The following is an 8041-nucleotide window of genomic DNA, read 5'->3' as shown; positions in this document are numbered from 1 at the left end:
GACGTCCGCGGGTGGGAGTTGGTGCCGACGTGACTGGGAGCGAGGAAGCCGGGACGTTCGCAGACAACAGGCGGGCCTGGCCGGACGTGACCGGGGGACGGGGAAACGGGGTCGTCGGCGGGCGGGAGGCGGGGCCGGACGACAGGAGGCTAAGGAGGAAGGACATCCGCGGGCAGGAGGCGGGGCCGGACATGACCTCGGCTAGGGAGGAGGGACGTCCGCGGGCAGGGGGCGGGGCCGGACGTGACCTCGGCTAGGGAGGAGGGACATCCGCAGGCTGGAGGCGGGACCGGGCGTGGTAGGGGGCGGGGCGTGTGGGCGGGGACCTCTGTGGGCTGCGATCGTTGCGCCTCCTCAGGCTTCCGGGGAACGCAGGCTCGCCTTTTCTCGGGGCCTCAAGCGTCGCACCTGGAATTTGGATTCCTCGGGAGGTTTGATTAGGCTGGCGACGTTGGCCGATGTGCAGGGTCGATGTCCCAGAGACGACTCTTTCGTGTCCCTGGGCACGTTGGTGTGACTCGCGCGCCCTGGGACCTGCCCTGAGTCTGGGGCAGAGGGGTCAGGGCTTAGGCGCCACTCTGCCCCAGTAGGAAGGCGAAATCACCATGTGACGAATTAATTTGGGGGAAATGAGCGCTTATGTGTCCTTATTTGTCTTTGTAATGAAAATGTACTCGATCTCGCCTATACCGGACTAAACGGCTCATTTTTCATGACACCGCGTGTCTTACCGTACTCGCAATTTGTGTTGCACTGACCTTTAAGAACATTGGACATTTCGTAGATAATATGTTAACGTGATAAAAATAAGTGCAGACATTAAAGTATATGCAAGAAAAGTAAAGCTTTCGAGCTCTGCCCTCAGTTCCCCGTTCCCTTTCCTAGAAGCAAGTACAGGTACCAGTGTCATGTGGGTACTTCACAGACCATCTACACGTGCATAATTCTACCTGCAGATGATGACGATTGAAGGAGGGCTCAGGAGCCAACAGCCAAGAAAGAGTGAGACCTTTTCACAGTAAACGGTGGTTTTTCTATAGAAGGGGAACAGGACCCATGAGCAAAAAGAGCCCCCCTGGGATTGTGAGGAACAATTGATTTTATACTTTGGAGTTGTGGGTGGGGTGGGTAAAGACCAGAGGAAGTTTCCAAAAGGATTTTCCTGCCTTAAAGAAGACTTACAGGAATCTGGAGGCCTGACTATTGTCAAGCTAAGATTTTTCCCTCTAGCAAGGCATTAACATAAAGGTGAGTCCCTGGAGGAATGTCATACTCTCTGTGTCTCAAGCATTTGTCAATGGGCTTTAATTTAGAAGGGAATTTAATATTTTAAAGACATTTTTAACGTGTATTTGTTTTTGAAAGAGTATGAGCAAGGGAGGGACTGAGAGAGAGGGAGTCACAGAATTAGAAGTAGGCTCCAGGCTCTGAGCTGTCAGCACAGAGCCGGATGCAGGGCTGGAACCCAGGACTGGTGAGATCACGACCTGAGCTGAAGTTGGCCACTTAACCGACTGAGCCACCCAGGCACCCCGGAAATTTAATTTTTAATTTTATCGATGTTTCTTTTGCCTTTGTTCTCCCCATCACTTACACATATTTCCTCCATTTCCCCTTACCCAGACACCACATATTACGTCACTCTGTAACCAAGTCTTTTTCAGTTAACATAACTTGGAGCCCCTGAATGAGTCCAAAAGTGAGGCGCTGGGCAAGATGCTAAGGTTGGGCTTTGATGTGCTTTCAGCTTTTTGACAGTTTGGGGGCAAGACCCAGCTATGGGAATTATAGATGCATTTCTGGCCTTGGCCATGCACTGGCTGTTCCTAAACAAGGGAAAAGTTTGTCTAGTCTTCTGACAGGAGTTGGGCAGGATGGTGATGCCTGAGACTCCTGATTCAGCCACATGGAGCCCGTTTCCCCAGCAGTGTGTGTGGCTTGTGCCTGAAGTACCAAAACTCGAGTAGAACTACTGGCCTGTGTGGTGTGGCCTCTTTGAAAGCCAAGGCTGCTTTTGCATCAGTGGGAGATCCCGGGGGCCTTCCCCAAACAGGTCGCAGTGGTGCACGTTGCCAACCAACGAGTCTGGGGCCTCCACCCAGCCAGAGGCAAGAAGTGGCCGAAGGTGTGGAGGCCACTGTCAGAGCACTGGAGTGTGGAAAGGCCCACAATTACCACCTAGTTGAATACAAACAGGCCCATTAGGCGACCCACCTCAAAATATCCACCTCAAAGTATCCCTAGGCCCTAACTAACCAACGGACTATTTACAACTAGGCACTGATACCCAAAAAAGAAAAATTCCATAAGTCACCATACCGCCTTACTTTGTCTCTCTCTCTCTCTCTTTTTTTTTAATATTAAGAAAACCTTTTTAAGAGAGAAAGAGCATGTGCACATGAGAGGGGAGGGCGGGGGGACGGGCAGAGGGAGAGAGAATCCCAAGCAAGCTCGACACCGGGCTGGCTCCCACAACCCTGGGATCATGACCTGAGCTGAAACCAAGAGTCAGAGGCTCAACCCTACTGAGCCACCCGGGTGCCCCTCACTTTCCCTTCTTCTTTTTTTTTTTAATGTGTGGTTTTTTTTTTTTTTCCTGAGAGAGAGAGACAGCATGAACAGGGGAGGGTCAGAGAGGGAGACACAGAATCTGAAACAGGCTTCAGGCTCTGAACTAGCTGTCAGCACAGAGCCTGACATGGGGCTCAAACCCACGAACCGTGAGATTATGACCCGAGCAGAAGTCAGCCACCCAAATGACTGAGCCACCCAGGCGCCCCTCACTTTCCCTTCTTAAAAGGAACCCCCTCCCACTCCCTCATTGCAGACACCCTCTCTTCTGCTGTCCTGCCCACCACTCCCCTGCAGGGTACTCAATAAACTTCTATATCCTTTGTTCTGCCTCAGATGAATTCTTTCACCTTCCATACCACCAGCTTCAGCCGATCATCACCCCACATTTGGGGGCCCCATCCAATTGGACAGACTCTCCATTGGGGCACCACAGAAGGTTCTTGGCTCGTCATGAAAATGAATTCAAGGACATACATGCAGCACAGTGAATGGGTGACAAGCCAGAAAGTTTATTAAAGGGAAAGTACACTCTTGAGATAGGAAAGCGGCCAAGGTCAAGATGTTGCGGAATCTGGTCTGGGTCACCTGGCAGAAGAACCAAGCGGCACTTGGAGATCTTGGAAGGGAGGAGGTTTACTTTACACCAGTGCAGTGGGCTCAGAGGAGATCATTCTCCAGAGGTCTGAGCTCAGAGCGTCAGCAGAGGGAGTAATTTATAACCTATTACTTCCACATTCCTCATTAATGCATTCGACAAGCAGGGTGGGAAGAAGAACCCAGAAAGGGGAGCCTTTGATCAGGGACAGGTATTTCCTTATCAGTCCTGCCAGCCTTCTTACAACAGAGTTTTCCGAGGGAGAACTGCGTGCCTTGGTTGTGATACGGAAGATGTTGGGGTTTGGAGCCAATGGTCTAGAAAGAATTCTTGAGATGTCTTCAGCGCAAAAAAAGTGGTTTATTAAAGGCCAGGACTGGGACCTCTCAGCAGAAAGAGTTGCTCTGGGATCATAAAGCAGTTGATTATATATCCTTGGGAGGAGGGAAAGGCAAGGGGAAGTTTCCAAAGAGACTTTCGTATGCTAAAGAAGCCCCCCAGATGCTGGCGGCCTAGCTAGCATCCAGCTAAGGTTGTTTTTCCCTCTAGCAAAGCATTAATATTAAGACAGTTTGGAGTTCTTGGAGGAATGGGCGACTTTGCCTGCCTTTGTCAGGAAATTTAATTTTATCTACATTTCTTTCTGCCTTTGTTCCCCACAAAGGTTGAGTGGAGTGGTTGTGTCAATATCTTTTATGTTAACTAGGGGATGGAATATTTATTACCTGGGGCAGGAAGCAGGGTTTTGCACTTTCTCTTCCCAATTTGGTCAGGGGGTTCCTGTCATGGCATCCGCCATCTTGGGCCTGTCAGGTTTGATCCGGCTTCCTGTGGAGCGCTGCCAGGACAGGCCTCAGGCCTTCCCACAGCCGGTCACGGCCGCCTCACCGCTGGCCCCCACGTATCCTGCCCACGCTAACATGCAGACTACCCTTTTCAGGCCTCAAACACAGGCAACCCAGCCATTTTCTTATTTCTAAGCAAGCCTGACAGATTCTATCCTGAAACTCCTCGGAAGGCTCCTCATACCTTCCTCAGACCTGGGGCGACAGCAACCTGGGTTCTGCATGACGGCAGAGGAGAGAGCGGGTGAGAAGACCACCAGTGCTTACTGAAGTTTACCTCACAACTTCCGCAGGAAGCCATGGGCTTGTTCGCTCCCGCAGAGAAGGTCTGCATCCCACCAAGGATCAGACTGTGGAGGATCCTGGCCAGTCTGGGTAGCACAGGCCTAGCATCCTCCTAATCCTTTGTACTTTCCGTAAAGCCCTGAAATATTGTGACCAACAGGGAGGACTCATTTCAAGGTGCACAAAGCTCTGAGGAATTTGCCCTTCTCCCAACTGGCCCAGGTTTCTGGCACCTACTGAGAAAGGAGCTAGTGGAATGGGTGACCTAGGAATGCTAGGTTGGTTGTTCTGGAACAAGGGTGAAGGAGAGCAATCGACCACTGTGGGCTCAGGATAGAGAAGAAAGCAGGGCCACTGAAGGAGACGTAGTTATTCCTTCTGTGCTGCTGTTTGGCTGACGTTTCGCCATGTACAGCCACAATGGCTGTAGAGCCATTCTCCGCCCTGTCATGCATCGCAGGGACACACATTTCCCAAGCTTGTAAAGCAGAAGCCAAATTGCTTACTATGTCTTACTCTACTGCCCCGCTAGCTCTCTCTGATCCAGTTACAGGGGTCCTTTTGCTATTTCTGGAATATGACAGCTCCTGCCACAGGACCTTTGCACTTGCTGCCCCTCAGCCTGGAAGCTGGGCACCCAGATATCTACAGGGCTAGTTTCCTCGCTTCTTTTAGGTTTCAACTCAAAAGTCACTTCCCAGGGGCCCCTCCATGCCACGCTATCTAAAACTTCCCATACCCCCACCCCACACACATACTGCCAGACAATTCATATTCTGCCACCCTCTTTATTCCCTCTTAGTACTTGTTATCACTGAGTATACTATACATCTTACCTTGTTCTTGTCTGTCTCACCCACTGGACTGTAAACTCCGTGCGGGCAGGGATTTGTTTTTGTCTCTCTTTGTCATTATCGAACCTCCAGGAGTTAGAACAGCACTCTATAGATATTTAGATATTAGATATTAGATATAGATATTAGGCACTCTATAGATATTTATTTGATAAAGAATGTATGAGGGCATTGTTTGCCATAGCAGGGGGTGCATGACAGCCTGCTCTCCGTCTTGGGGGACGGGAAAGTAAAATGGGCGGATGCTCACTCTAAAATTATTTACAGCAGTTAGAAACAAAGGACTAAAGGTGCATACGACCCAAAAGGTGGACCGTAAAGTCACAGTGCTGAGCGAAAACATCACTCACAGATCAACTGCCCACTTTACAAGGATATATACAAATCCGAGATACATATCAAACACGTTAGAGGGGGTGAGAGTAAGGAATAGGGATCAAAGAAAGAAGATTAAGACAAAAATAAAATCAAGAGAAGAGTTTTGTACCCATCCATGTGGATAGAGGACAATGAATTAACACTGTACCTGAGGTCCACCAAAAACTATTTACTGTTGTGAATATATATTTTTGTTTCATACAAACTTTTTGTTAAAGATTTAAAACATTTCCGGGGTACCTGGGTGGCTCAGTCAGTCGAGCATCTGACTTTGGCTCTGACTTTGGCTGTGATCTCATCATTCGTGGGTTCGAGCCCCATGTTAGGCTTTGCAATAACAGCGTGGAGCCTGCTTCAGATTCTCTGTCTCCCCCCCTCCCCCTGCATTCTCTCTCTCTGAAAAATAAAGATTAAAAAAAAGATTTAAATTTTTTTTATTTGTAAAAATAATCTCTATCCTCAACATGGGGCTCAAACTCATGATTCAAGATCAAGATCAATAGAGCCAGCCAGGCACCCTTTGTACAAGCTTTCAATAAAAAACTTTAAAATATATATTTATATGAGTATCCAGAACAGACTTCAAATATTTGTTTTATTACCCGAGAAATACTAAAACAGTTTTTAACAGCTAGGTTAAGGCATGCTTGACATGCAAGTGCACGTATTTGAAATGTACAAGTTGTTAAGTTTTGGCACCTGTATTGACCTGTGAAGCCGTCCTTGAAATTCATTAAGCACGGTAGTCACACACCTATGAAAATACTTTCATTTATTGTAAATTTAAAAATGGTTTAATCTTGGGGTGCCTGCGTGTCTCAGTCGGCTAAGCGTCCGNAAATAAATAAAAACGGTTTAATCCTTAAAAATTCTTTTAAAGTCAGAGACAATAACAGACTTTTATATTAAAGAACATATTTTTACATATTAATATTCATCTTGATACCAATGCATCTGTAAATCATTTTTGTATCGGTATATTTTATTTTTTTTCTTTCATACTTTATTGTCAAGTTGGTTTCCATATAACACCCAGTGCTCATCCCAACAAGGGCCCTCCCCCATGCCCATCACCCCTCTTCCCCTCTTCCCCTCTTCCCCACCCCCATCAGCCCTCAGTTTGTTCTCAGTATTCAAGAGTCTCTCATGGTTTGCCAGTATTGATATATTTTAAAAGGGTTTCAATAATTTGTTTTTTATTTTTAAAAAAATTTTAAATATTTGTTTATTTTTGAGAGAGGGAGACAGATAAACAGAGTGTGATTGGGGGAGGAGCAGAGAGAGAAAGAGACAGAATCCAAAGCAGGCTCCAGGCTCTGAGCTGTCAGCACAGAGGTCAATGTGGGGTTCGACTGACAAACCGCAAGTTCATGACCTGAGCCAAAGTCCAACACTTAACCAACCGAGCCACCCAGGCACCCCTGTTTGTTTGGTTGGTTGGTTGGTTGGTTGGTTGGTTTTTTTTTAAGAGAGAGAGAATGAGACCGCATGACCAGGTGAAAGGGACAGAAGATAGAATCTTAAGCAGACTCCATACTCAGTGCAGAGCTCAGAATGTGAGCTGAAATCAAGTCAGATGCTCAACTGACTGAGCCACCCAGGCACCCCAAAAGGTCTTTAATATTTAAAAAATAATTTTATGAAGGAAGCAGCCCATAAAAGTCCAAGTGCTTATGGCCAATGAAAGTCACAGAACAGTTCTGCTACAGTTAACATAATAAACATATTCATCACCCCCTTCAAATTTCTGTGGGCCCCTTTTTATTTATAGATTTAAAGTTCATTTAAAGTTTACTTATTTTGGGGCCCCTGGGTGGCTCAATCAGTTAAGCATTGGACTCTTGATTTCAGCTCAGGTCATGATCTCACGGTTTGTGAGTTCAAGCCCCACATCGGGCTCTGTGCTGACTGCAGAGTCTGCTTGGGCTTCTCTCCCTGCTCCCCCCACCCCATGCTTTCCCTCTCTCAAAATAAATAGATAAACCTAAAAATAAAAGTGAAAATTTTGAAAAAAATGAATATACACATTTATATATGTAAATATATAATATTGTATATATGTATATATACACTATACTATATATAGTATATATACACTATACTATATATATATATAGTATATATACACACAAAATAAATTTATTTTGAGAGAGAGAGAGGTAGGGGCAGAGAGAAGGAGAGAGAGAATTCCAAAGAGTGCGGAGCCTGACGCAGGGCTGAACCCATGAACTTGGTGATGGTGACCTTAGCTGAAATCAAGAGTCTGACACAAGCTACTGAGCCACCCAGGCTCCCTGGGGCCCCTTTTTCATTCTTATCACCTGCTATTCTCCTATTTTCCAAATGTCTGATCTGCTTCTGTCATAGTTTTCATTTTCTGGAACTTTATACAGATGGACTCATATCACACTCTTTTTTGGTTGGGCTTTCACTCAACGTAATTATTTTGAGGCCCATGTCCTATCACTAGTTCATTCCTTTTTGGGAGGCCGGGTTGAGGAGTATTCTTT

Source organism: Crocuta crocuta, unplaced genomic scaffold (assembly GCF_008692635.1).
Source record: "Crocuta crocuta isolate KB4526 unplaced genomic scaffold, BGI_CrCroc_1.0 scaffold133, whole genome shotgun sequence".
Taxonomy (NCBI): Eukaryota; Metazoa; Chordata; class Mammalia; order Carnivora; family Hyaenidae; genus Crocuta; species Crocuta crocuta.
The sequence above is the reverse complement of the archived record's forward strand: the minus strand, read 5'-3'. Positions refer to the sequence as shown.